At 46.7% G+C, this 13,413-nt stretch overlaps 1 protein-coding gene across 1 annotated transcript in view; it reads right to left on the reverse strand.

The window, feature by feature from the left end:
- GABRG3 (gamma-aminobutyric acid type A receptor gamma3 subunit) overlaps nucleotides 1-13,413 on the reverse strand; it is a 585,376-nt gene that overhangs the window by 407,431 nt on the left and 164,532 nt on the right. The window lies entirely within an intron of this gene.

Raw genomic sequence — 13,413 nt, forward strand, 5'->3', positions numbered from 1 at the left:
GACTGACCCAGCGTCCAGCTTCCCGGTAGCTGTTAGGCCCAGGTGTGGACACACAGAGCCGACTGACCCAGCGTCCAGCTTCCCGGTAGCTGTTAAGCCCAGGTAACACCAGCACATTCAGGTTACCCAAGAAACCAGTTCCTGTGCTGCTGGCAAGGCTGGTTAATACAACTCACTATTTCAGCATTTCTAAGACAAGGACTCTGTACTTGGAGACACTGAGGTCTAGATTTGAATTTAACAGCTTGGTCAACATGAATGTTCTCTTTATTTTACTTAGCAGGTGCTGACCAGCATGGAGCAGGGACAAGCAGTGGGAGGCTGGAGGCCATGCTGAGCTCAGCTCCCCAATGGGCCCCACCTTGGTGCCTGGTTTCCACCTGCACCCTTCCCAGCCTCCGCTGCAGGGCCAGATTTAAAGTGTTAAGAAATCTTAAACCCTGATCGGTTCTGGGAATTTACCAAAAAGAAATGGTCCTAAGTATAGAAAACATTATATACAGGAGTGTTTTGTACAGTGTGGAAGAAAGGCGGGGATAGCTTGATAACCTGAGCTTGAATCACTTATTTATATAACCTTTTCTTTCTATCCATCCATCCTCTATCAATCAATACAGGTGATTATGTTTCTATTTATCTCTCAAATTTATTTTATTGTGAAAATAAATTCATCGCAAAAATTCATCGCTCTAAATTCTTTTGAGCCTGGTAAGAATGTGATTCTGAGACCTAAGTCAGGCAGCTCAAACTTTTGCCTCTCTGAATATGGATTCACCCCCTTCCCACCTTTTCTTCCTTAGTTGGTAAAATGTTGTGAAAGACTAAATGGTGCCAGAGATAGTATCTCTCCCCTCTTAATTACTGACCTTTTGAGATAGATTTACTACCTTTTTTTTTCCTTTCACACAACTCCAACCAGATGGCATAAAAGATCCCATGACTATCTTAACAGCTTAAGACAAAATGTTAAATCTACCTTTCCAGGAAAGGAACATTGGGTAAAAATCAAAGCACTTCAACTCAGGAACCAGCTGTATAAGGAAATGTAATCATGCTAAACTTCTCTGTCTTTTCATACATAAATGAAACCCTAACCTCTCCACCTCCTCAAACTCTGCCCTTAAATAAATTCTTTAAAATTGGATTCTGATCCTTTGATTACTTCAAGTTGACATTACCCTAACACCATCTCTCCTGTGTTTTAGACATTTTTTAAAAACTCTACCAAAATGCGAAAAGTAGTTAAGTTAGTAAGATTGTGAGTTTATTAAGCATTGTTCTCTTCTTATTTTTTGGAATGCATGTCTATTACTTGGGGCAGACATTTTAATTACAAACTGCTCTCATATTTTCACATGATTAAATATTCCAGTTTGTGAGGGATGTCCATCGTCAGGGCTGCACCACATTAATATTGGATTAAAAAGACATGCTATAAAGATACAAATGGATGTTCTGTCCTTAAATTATTCACAGCACCACTTTTCATGCTTTTAGAAAGAATGAATCATGAATTTTGAGTATGTCAAATCTACCCTGAAGCAAGCAAATAAGAACCAACAAAAAGATGTGGACGGGGGAAAAGACTGGGGAATCCGTCAAGCTTGGGAGCTGAGGTGGTTCTTCATTCCACTGGCTCTAGTGCCCAGCGAGGCCAGGAATCTAAAGGGTAGAAAACAGACCCACGGTCCCTCAATGTGCCCCAGGATGCCAAAGAGCCACGTCCACACAGTGTGGACACTGCAGCCGTGGCCGGAACCAGAGAACCGCCACCTCCGATCTGTAAGGGGTCATGGAGATCTGCTAATTCAAGAATTCACTCCAAGACCTCCTAGGGGCCACATTCGGGGGTGCAGAGGTCCTACTCCTGGGGGGAAGCTGTGCATCTGTCCTTTTGCCTGCTGTATTTCTGAGGTCATTGCTTACACTGAGGACTCAGTGTTCCTGGGACCTGTACCCAAGATTCACTTACTAGATCTAAATTCTTGGAGTGCAAAGCCCAAAGTCCTCTACTAATTCATGCTACAAAACAAGGAGTTTGTTTTGACTCTTTGGTGGCCTGAAGTCCCAGCATGCAGCCCAGGAGGGAATCCCAGGCTTCAGGAATCCCATCAGCAGTGGTTATCACTGGCACGTCCTTAGCATCCCTATCTGTCAGGCACTGGGACAGAGTCTCAAAGCATCCTGCAAACAGCTTCTATTGCCTGTATTTTACATTGTCCACAAACAGCGTCACACTGCTCACAAACAACAGGCGGGGACTCAAGCCACATAGTCAGTCCAGATTCCCTCAGCTGCTGAGTCCCAATTTTTGGGGGGCTCAGGAGGGTGCTGATTGCACCCAGTTGCAACATTCCAACAGCAGAGAGCTGTGTGGGGAATCTTCTATTGAAGACTCTGATCAAAATTTAGGATTAACTAAGGTTCCCCGGGAAGAAAACGAAGAGAAGAGAGAAAGGGGTGAGAGAAATCTGCATTTGAAAAGCAGAAAGGGCTCGGCGCCTGTGGCTCAAGTGGCTAAGGCGCCAGCCACATATACCTAAGGTGGTGGGTTTGAATCCAGCCTGTGCCCCCCAAACAACAATGATGGCTGCAACTGGAAAAAAAAAAAAATAGCCAGGCGTTGTGGTGGGTGCCTGTGGTCCCAGCTAATTGGGAGGTGGAGGCAGGAGTCTCGCTTGAGCCCAGGAGTTGGAGGTTGCTGTGAGCTGTGATGCCATAGCACTCTACCCAGGGGGACAGCTTGAGGCTCTGTCTCAAAAAAAAAAAAAAAAAAAGCAGAAAGAGCATATTAAAAAGGGATTTTATAAAAAGAACACAGAACTTCAGCTCAGGAACACCAGAAGCACTTGCTGTCCTCTAAGTGGATTTCAATCATGTAAGCCATTTGGGGCAATCACAAACTCCTAGGGCATGGCTTTCCTGAAAAAATAAAAAGTAGAAGCAGCAGCAGCAGCAAACATCTTCATCATGTCTATTTGCCGTCTAGATGGGCAAGGTCATTTGGTTGACCTCAAATTTTGAGTTCTTGAGAAATTGAGGAAAGAAACATTTTATGGAGCCCACACAGGCTGTATTTATCCAGACACACACAGGAGAAATTAAGGGCAATTTAGATATTCTTGAAAACAGCTACTCGGTTGTAACAAGGCAAAAATCACAGAGGCACCTGGATGGAAATGTAATTTAGATCAAAGGTTCGATAGGTGATTTATAGCTTTCATAGGAAAGCTATAACCCAATTATAGCCCAAGAATATGGGGAAAGGGAAGAGGGGAGGATGAGTGGAGGGAGGGTGATTGTGGGATCACGCCTATGGTCCATCTTACAAGGGTACGTGTGAATAGTTCTAAATGTAGAATATAAATATCTTAACACAGTAAGAAAAAGACACGAAGCCTATGTTAACCAGTTTGATGAAACTATTTCAAATTGTATATAGAAACAGCACACTGTACCCCATGACTGTGTCAAAGTACATAGCTATGATTTAATAAAAAAAAAAAAAAGGTTCGATAGCCCTTGGGACCCCCGTACCCTGGGGAGGACTCTGTGCCAGGCCACCCTGAAAACATAATACAGGCTGATTTTCTGGGTCTTTCAAAACTAAAACTTAGTATCCCCTCATACTCCTTTATTATCTGATCTGTCTGACCATCTATCTCACTGACTGCCTAGTTACAGCATGTTCTGACTCCCCCCTAATTAATGCTGCAATCCTGAGCCATTTTCTTCCCCAAATGACTTTTACTAAGTGCACCTCAGTATTTCTTAGGTAAAAGATGGTGGAAGAAAAAAAAGAAAGAGAGAAAGAAAAAATAAATAAAAACAAATCCAGGCCCATACAACTGGAAGATTATATATTTATTGTCTCATATATGAAGTATTGTCAGTTTCAAAGAGTGAGCTAATCCTTGATCTGTGACTTCTGATTGTGGATTGATGATGGTGAGAAGCATCCCTCCTCAGCTGGACAGTGAGCCCTGCGCTCCCTCACTGGTGAGTGTAGCATCAAGATGCCTCCATCACAGCAAACATGGTACTCTGATGCAATGAATACATTCCTGAACCTTCAGGAAACAGTACTGTTTGTAGCTGGATGCTTCATAACCAAAGCAAGGAGAGAACAGCAATTAGGTTTCCCAGATTCGGCACCCTTTGACGCCCCAGGGCCTTACAGCTGGAGCTAGTAACCAAACCCAGCAGCAGCCGGGACAAGCCTGGGGGCTGCCGTCTGTGGGGGATGGGAGGGCTGTCAGCCTGCCGGGCACAGGGGAAGGGGTGGAGGAGAGGATGTCGGGGCCCCAGGATCTGTCGACACGAGTGCCATCCTCATCCCCCAGGCCCTGCAAGGTACCATCACATCACAGCTGCAGGGGCTGGAATGTGGGACAGGGAAGGGGCAGGCCACCCACTGAAGGTCTCTCAGCTCCACAACTGGGAAGGCAGAAAGGGAATTCTTGCTACCTAGACCTTATTTGACTCCCAGTGGAGAAGGGACTTAGCCCATATGGGACCCTTTGCCTATCCCAAAGGACAATAACTGTGGCCTGGTGGGAAAACCAGCAATAGTCCCTTTCTAAAACCCATGTCCACTTTGGTAGAGCAATGCCATCCCCTCATGAGAGAAAATAATACAGTAGCCAGGTGTCCAGGAAAGGAGTGGTGATACAGGTGGAGAGCAGGGGTCCCGAGCAGTGAGCCCCATCCCCACCAAGTGGATCAGAACACACCACCCCAAAGTATGCCACTTTGGCATAAGGATTACTTTGAGCATAAGGTCAGTAGGAATGAGCAGATGCAGGAAGATGCCGTCTCAGAGTCCTCCTCATCTGACTTAATCGGAGACTGCCAAGAGGTGGAGACTGCCATGAGTGCTCCCTTCCAGGGGAGCTTTACGACCACCAGGAAACCACCAAGACTGCCTTGCACGAGCTCAGCTCTCTAAGTAACTTCATCTCCTGTTAGTCTCCTCAAACATGCACCAGACCACCATAGAAGCTCAAACCCTTTTCCACTGTCTTACCCCTGGTCCTACAAATGTATTGCCCTTTGTTAAAATGGTATATAAACCTCTGAGTCTGACCACCTCTCTGGGGTTTTCATTCCATGACCTCTCCTCATATACATGTGATAAACCTTTCCCTCCTGTGAATCTGTCCTTTGTCAATTCAACTAGCAAAGCCACTGGGACTAAGGGGGTAGAGGAAAAGGCCGTTTTGCTTCCAGTCATGAGGGAGAAGAGGATAAGGGCCCTGCATGCCTTGGACCCAAGGAGGGCAGAGACCCCAGCAGTCCAGAGGGGTCACTTCCCAGAAATCACAAATCCTCCCACCTTGGTGCTCACCCCAGGAAGAGGTGGACAGCTCTGCCTGTGGGAGGGAGAGTCTGCAGGTGGCTCTGCCATAGGAGAGCCCAGAGCCTGCTTGGAGGTAGAGAAGAGCCTAAGCCCTCTCCCTGAAGCTAGGTGGTCTCTCCTGGGAACAGAATGCTTTGCTTGGTATCCCTCTGCATGTATCAAATCAGAGAGACAGCATACTTACTACAATACTTTGTAGTCTGTAAGACTTCTGTATACACAAGCATCATTTGAAACAAGAAGGGGTGAGATGTAAATTTTTTTTAATTAAAAAGTAAACTTACTTCAGGTTAATGTAAGGGTACAAACAACCAGGTTAAAATATTTGATTTTGATAGGTAGAGTCTCTCTTGTGGTCATGTCCCACATATAAAAGGTGTGCCAAAGACCCCCACCTCGTGCCCATTCAATGAGAACACCCCCCACCCCCCGTTATCCCACCCCCAACATGAATTGAAATGAGTTTTTCTCTTATGTAGGCATGTATTCATTCATCTACTGACTTTATATTAGTATTTAATACACTGGATAATTGCTTTTCCATTCTTACGATACTTTACTAAGAAGAATGTGTTTCAACTCTACGCAGGATATTACGAAAGAAGCAAAGTCACCATCTTTTACCAGCTGAATAGTATTCCACGGTATACATATACCACAATTTATTAATCCATTCCTGAGTTGACAAGCTTCTGTACAGCTAAGGAGACAACAACCACAGCAAACAGACAACCTTCAGAATGGGAAAAGATATTTGCATATTATGAATTGGACAAAAACAGATAACTAGGATCTACAGAGAATTCACATTAATCAACAAAAACGGTCTCAAAAATCCCAAACATCACTAGGCAAGAGACATGAATAGAACCTTCTCTAAAGAAGATAGACAAATGGCTAACAAACATACAAAAAAGTGCTCATTATCAGAAAAATACAAACCCAAACCATCCTGAGATATCACCTAACCCCAGCAAAAAGAGGAAGCAGCATAGCAGGAGCAGAGCGAGCAGGGAAAGGATTCCACCGGGCAGCAATTAGCGAAGCTTTATCCCACGAAGCAGTTTAGTCCAGAAGCAGACGGAACACGCCTAGCACAGGTGTGGGTCTCGTCCCCGAAAGTGAGGAGGGGCCCTTACAAACTTCTTCCTTGTACTTACTTACTCCCCAGTTCTGCTCCACCTACTTCTAATGTTTATGCATCTCTTAACTCACATGTATGCATTTTTTTTTTCACGTTGGGTCTTGATCAAGCTCAGGCTACATTATTCGTAAGTAACTTCTCCTTTAGGAAGTCTCCAGGGTATCAACGGGGCACTGATTAATCGTGGGGTGCTAACTCGCTTCTTCTTTTAAAAGTTTCTACTGATCAATCCCTCTGCAGGGGTCTTGGGAATTGAGCAGTGTCTGAGTTTCAAAACTTTCTAACCACAATCTCGGCTAGTTCTGCTTCTGTAGTAGCCCAGAACAGTCTGTCTTCTGGGCCCTGCATACTGTCTGTTTGCTCCATCTCGGCAATTGCCCACTTTTCTGCATCTCGGCACCTGTCCGCGGCTCCTTTGCTTCATGCCCTGCTCCCTACCTGTTCCTAACATCAGCCATCTTCTTAAGTAAATGGCCGGGCCATGTACCTCTCATCTCATTAGAAAGTTCTGCAACGGACTAACTATCATTTCACACTCCATGGTTAGTCTGACTGACATCATTAGATCCCACCTGCTTCCCAAGCAGTAACAATGCAGTTAACGCAGAGACCACACAGTACGAACCCTTGCGCTGAGCTCAGAAGAGGAGAAGGTGCTGAGAGGGCAGGTGACGTCTCCAGACAGCCACGGTTACCAGGCACAGACTGACACTCACACGGCACCTCAGAGGCACCAATGTCACAGGTTTTTAACTGCTACAATATCCTGCTCTACTTTACCAAAGACGTGCTTGATAACAAGACCATCTCCTCAGTAACCTGTAAACATTCCATAACAAACTGTGAAACATATCATGGAAATGCCGAAGTTCCACCTCGTCTGAAGTTCACCTCCATGCCTAAGCTGGGAACGAGCAGAGACACCCCGTCTGTGCTCCTGCCCATGCAGCCCCCACCGGCAGAGTGGAATAGGCTGTCTGCAGAGATCTGGCATGAAAGTAGGCACTGCTGTGAAATATAACAGGCCTGAAATAAAGTTTGAAAAGGTGCTCAGGAAATACAACTTCGCGGAAGTGATTGAAGAAGTTCTGTTGGCAGGTGTCAGGTTCATAGGAGGCCGGTTTGGGACGCGCCTCCCACACCAGGCCCTGCAGACCAGGAGAAACCAGGGGCACAGCATTCACGGTCCCACACACCAAACCCAGCTTCCAAAGGGGCTCCTTTTCAAAAACAAAACCAGGAGATTACAGTTTATCTGAGTCAACATAAAAAGGAAGTTCCCTCTGTTTGAACATTATAGGGAGAGCAGGTGTGGAGTGGCCAACTCTCTCCTGCTCCCTATTCTGTCTTCCCTCACCCTTCTCTAAGCCAGTATCGTGAGAGAACTCATCCTATTTTATAGGGAGCAGTGTTGCCCGATTCTAGAATTGCAAATGAAAGCCAGTTAGATCTTTAAATCTATAAGTGATTTTGCCTTTTGACAGAACCATGAAGACATATGCCCCAAAGGCAAGAAGCGACCGTGTGTGAGGCCCCCATGTGTGAAGCCCCCATGTGTGAAACCCCCATGTGTGAAGCCCCCACGGTGGTGACTGTCATCTCTTGTTCTACAATACAAGGTTGTTCCCCTGTCGTCCCTTTTTCACTGAACAGATTCATTCAATGAAATAATGAATCACCAGCCTCCTCCACTGGTGATCCTTAGTAAAATACTCAAGCTAAACATATAACTTCAGACATATTTTCTTATATAATACAGCACTAGATTACAGTGAAGTAAAGAGAGTGATGAGATTATAGAGGAATTTTTTTCAATCCTAGAGCTTTTAGAGGCCGAGGCAGGAGGATTGCTTGAGGCCAGGAGTTTGAGACCAACCTGAGAAACGTTAGTAAGACCCTTCATCTACAAAAAAAATAATTGTCGGGCATAGTAGTGGGCACCTGTAGTCCCAGCTACTCTGGAGGCTGAGGCAGGAGGAGCCCAAGAGTTTGAGGATTCTGTGAATGACATCCCCTCACTCCAACTAGGACAATAGAGTAAGACCTTGCCTCCCAAAAACATCTGAAAAAAAATCATAGAGGAATTTTAAAAGTATGAATTAAAATGAGCATAAAGCATTTAAAGAGGAAAGAAGAAACAAAATGTGGTAGGTCCATACGGTGAAACCCAACTCAGCCTTACAATGGAAGGAAATTTGGACACATGCTACATGGTTCAGCCTTGAGGACACCAGGCTGAGCTGAATAAGCCTCAACAAGACAGCCCCTGTACAGTCACACTTAGATGAGAGGCCCAGAGTATGAAAGTCATGGAGACAGAGACCCAGAGGGAACAGGGCGGGGGAGTAGGGGGCGCTGGTCTGGACTTCCATTCTGGGAAGATGAAAGTTCTAGAGATAGGTGGCGTGATGGTTTTACAATCTGAATGTACTTAACACATACTTAAAAATGGCTAATATGGCAAACGGTATATATATTTTGCCATAATTTTAAAAAAATAGGCATGAGGATTTTCTTTAAAGTCTCATTATAATAGCAGAAAATAGCATCTCAAAAGAAATAGCTGGCATAAAAATATTCCCTGTAAGAAGAAACTAACCCCATAACCGCCATTGAGTTACTGTTTCCCCGAATACAAGGTGGCTATTCCATAAGCACAGCTGATGCTACAGCCTATCACTTAGACCCTCCTAAAAGGAAGTGAAAGAATGAGGAACTGCCCAAGTCAAGGCACGTGATCATTTAAACACCTGATAAGTGACCCAAAGGTCTCACTTCCCATCACAGACACATGTACGCCACTTCATGTCCCCAGGTTCCCTCAGACAATGCCGCTTCTGGGACTGCTCTCCAGGCCTGGAAGGCAAGTGCGTAGCCATGAGCTTGCTTTCTCTAGATTTGACATTAGTTTGGAAGGATTTCCATTTATGGGCCGATTTTCTTTTCATCCCTGGAGTCTGGCCACTGTACCCTCTGCTCTGATTCTCTAAGCTGTGGACCAAGACAGAAAGGGCACTTTGAGTCTGATAAGCAGTCAGAGGCTCCTGGAACAATCTGCAACAGCAAATGTGAATTAGCATCTCAGGAACTTGGCATGGTGACCTGCCTGGAAATAAGTCACATGTGGTGCCACCCTGGAGGCAATGTGGTGGTTTGGCATATAATATAGTAATTCATGCAAATCCATGAATACATAGTACGCTCTGCAAAAATGCACCAAAGCACAGTATTAGGAGTACAGGAGAGGGTCTCCACAAAGGGAAGACCTGTCTAACTTGGCTTGGGGGTATTTAGGAGGTCACCTCCTCTGTTCTCAAAAAATTATAACTCTAGATTGTACTCTCAAGTCATTTTAGCATGAACCGTGACTCATTTTTCAATGTATCTGTGTATGGTTGAAGAGCAATACTCTTCCAGCTTACGTCAATAAGGCTATACCATAAAAGGACTCATCTTTAAAAACCAACTAGGTGGAAGTATTTACATTCAGTTACTCTGAAGTGTGTTTGTTTTCAGGATTGAAGGATTCGTGTTTCATGTATTATCTGTTTCCTAAACGGCACATCAAATATCTTGTTGCCTTGTTTATTCCGATGTAAATGGCTCTCTACATACTGTTGAATGATTCATGTTTATATTAATGCTCTGTAGGTTGTTAAATAATCCATCACGGGGCTGCTTCTGTGATCTACTAACAAAGTGGGTAAGAGCAGAATGTCCTGAGGCAGATTCAGCCCTGAAAGCCTCGGGCCTCTGGCGCCCTGAACCTCAGGTGCCCCCTCCGCAGGGTAGGTATCCCAACAGCTGGCACCTGGCAGGAGCCCAAGACGGGGCCCCTGTGGAACCAGCCCAGGGTACAAGCTCAGCAGATGGAGCTCTTAGCATGACATCCAGCTAGGGGAAGACGTCCAGCTGTGTTCTAAGCCACACTGTCCATGAACATAGATTACTCGTGTTCTCAATCTTCTTTCTTATTATTTAAAATATTGTGTTCCAGAGCTTCAGAAGCTTAGAAACGCCAATTGGAAACAGAGGGAACTGCAATAAACAATTCCACCGATAGCACCAAAAATATTTTAAGGGCAAGAGCAGAGAAGGGACAGAGTGGAATTATAGCAAGGGAGGCATCAGAGAGCCCAGCACAGACCCCAGGGGACCCTCGGCAGTGTGGTAACCACTGAGGTCCAACTACTGCTCTGAGCAGGGGTCCCCAAGCAATTGAACTTGATGAACTGTCTTGGAAAAGACAGACTTGCAAGCAAATTTCAGAAAGAGGGACACCAAAGGGGTATCACTGCACCTGCCGACACAGCGTGGGGATAGCGTGTGCTGGCTCACGGCTGGACATTCCAGGCAGGGGGGACACAGCTCTGTGGGAGGCTCTGATAAGCTGCTAGGTACTCTCACTTCAGACCAGGGCAGACTCAAATGACAGGACAGTCCAGGGGTCAGCCTTCTGGATGCTCATCTCCTCCCACGCCCTCATCTATCTACCACCTGCTTCCGTGTAGGCTGGGACAGGCTCTAGAGCAGCAGTTCTCAACCTGTGGGTCGCAACCCCTTTGGGGGTCTCCTGCATATCAGATATTTATATTACGATTCATAAGATAGCAAAATTACAGTTATGAAGTAGCAATGAAAATAATTTTGTGGTAGGGGGTCACCACAACATGAGGACCTGTACTGAAGGGTCACAGCATTAGGCAGGTTGAGAACCACTGCTCTGGAGTTTCTCCAACCCCTCTTTTATTCCTTCTTCCTAACAACAGGAAAATGGCCCCTAAGGAAGCAGCTTAGTTGTGTAGCTCCTAAGGAATGTGGAGACACCACGATGGAGAGGAAATGGGGGAAAGTTTCTAGGAAACTGGCCACTCAGACAGTCCTCATAAAGCTAACAGCTCACACTGCACCCCCCAACTCCATGCCCTGTGTCCCTGGTGGGGGCGTCCCTGGGGACTGCGTGGGGCGCCCCTTTCTAGGCTCTTGGAACCCTACACTCCCCATTGTGCTGCCATCTGACCTCTAAAATGCCAGTGTTTAGAAACTTTCATCTCGCACCACCCATGAGCCCGGGGTCTGCTGTTAGCACAGCATCTGAAAGGAAACACTGCGTGTGAGGCATCTGGGTTTCCCCGCTCTCATCCCTTACCAAGGAAAATGTGAGCGACACTCTGGAGGGGCCAGCACGTCAGTGTGAGTAGGAGTGTGTGTGTGCATGCGTGAATGTGAGAGAGAAAGGACTCCTACCCTGTAGGCAGCCCAGTGCTGGGAGGGAGAGAGCAAGATTTGACCTTGAAAACTATGGGGGTCAAAAGGCAAAAATCTCCCATGTAGGAGAAAAGGGGCTCATGGTTATTCTTCCTCCAAACTCACTCATTTAGTGTTCAGGAAGCAGAAACTGCCTATGGCCTGATGCGGAAGAAGACAGTTCCAAAGGAATGACAGCTGTTCCCTGAGGCTGTGGAGGGGAGGAGCGGCTGTTCCCTGCCTTGGCTGCTGGTCCACAATGCCTGGGAGCCCCTTCAAATGCTCCTCCTCTGGAAGCCCTCAGCATCCTGCCTCAACTGTGTCCCTCAAAATTCTTATGTTTAAGCCCTGAACCCTCCAGCGACTCAATCTGGAGATACAGCCTTTAAAGAAGGTTGACTCGGGTCATCAGGGAGCCCTACTCCAATCTGGTGGTATCCTTGGAAGGAAGATTAGGGGTTGGGCATGATGGCTCAAGCCTGTGATCCCAACACTCTGGGAGGCCAAAGCAAGTAGACTGCTTGAGCTCAAGAGTTTGAGACCAGCCTGAGAAAGAGTGAGACCCTGTCTCTAAAAATTAGCCCGGCATTGTGGTGGGCGCCTGTAGTCCTAGCTATTTGGGAGGCTAAGGCAGGGGATTTGCTTGAACCCTAGAGTCTGAGGTTGTTGTGGGCTATGATGATGCCATGGCACTATACCTAGGGCAATAGTGTGAGACTGTCTCAAAAAAATAAAATAAAATAAAGGAAATGAGGACACACAGGGAGACTCCAGGAAACACCGTGGGGAGACAGTGAGGACACAGCCAAGGAGAGAGGCCTCAGGAGAAGCCAGCCTCACTGACAACCTGACCTTGGACTTCCAGACCCCAGACTATGAGTCTGCTATGTGAGCCCCCAGACTGTGCTGTTCTGTTAAGGCGCCTGAGCAGACCCACATGTCCCCTTCCTGGAGCTCGCCTGGCCACACTCCAGGGGGCTTTCCAGAGCCTGTCCTGTGCAGGACCTGCCCTGTTCACTGGAACAGTCCAGCATCCAGAGGGAACTGGCTCTTGGGTGCTGCCCAGGTGTTTGTTGGGGTTCTTTCTTGTCCTGAGGGTCAGCCCAGACCCAGGTTTTCAGGCCCCAAAGCATCTCTTTGTCAAAAAGCAGTTCCCAACTCTTAAGACCACACCTTCCTCTGCCCTCTGCCCTCTGCCCTCTGCCCATAGATGGGGTCACCTGCTTGTTGCCTGAACTGGGCTTCTCTGTGCCCAGCCAGCCTAGACTCCTCTTTGGGGCAGCAGGATTCTATACCCTGTTTGGACAGCCAGTGGGCACCAAAGGCTATGGCTGCGGGGCCAGGTCAGGGACACAGATTACCAAGGCCTGCATGGACACAGGGCTCCCTCGCACCACAGTCCACTGCACCAGCCCTGAGAGACAACCCTAGCCTCTGTCTAGACTGCAGGCAAGGAGGGCGGCCAGCCTCAGGGCACCCGATGGCCCTGTGACCTTGGAGACTTTCTTATCTTCTCTTTTCCTCGGTTTCTTTGTCTACAACAGTGGTTCACAACCTATGGGTCAAGACCCACAGGAACTGTATTAAAGGGCTGTGGTATTACAAAGGTTGAGAACCACTGGTTTGTTAACTGGCAACAGACATTACATGTGCTGTTTCCAGC

Source organism: Otolemur garnettii, unplaced genomic scaffold (genome assembly GCF_000181295.1).
Source record: "Otolemur garnettii isolate 467f Iridium unplaced genomic scaffold, OtoGar3 scaffold00170, whole genome shotgun sequence".
In the NCBI taxonomy this organism is placed as follows: Eukaryota; Metazoa; Chordata; class Mammalia; order Primates; family Galagidae; genus Otolemur; species Otolemur garnettii.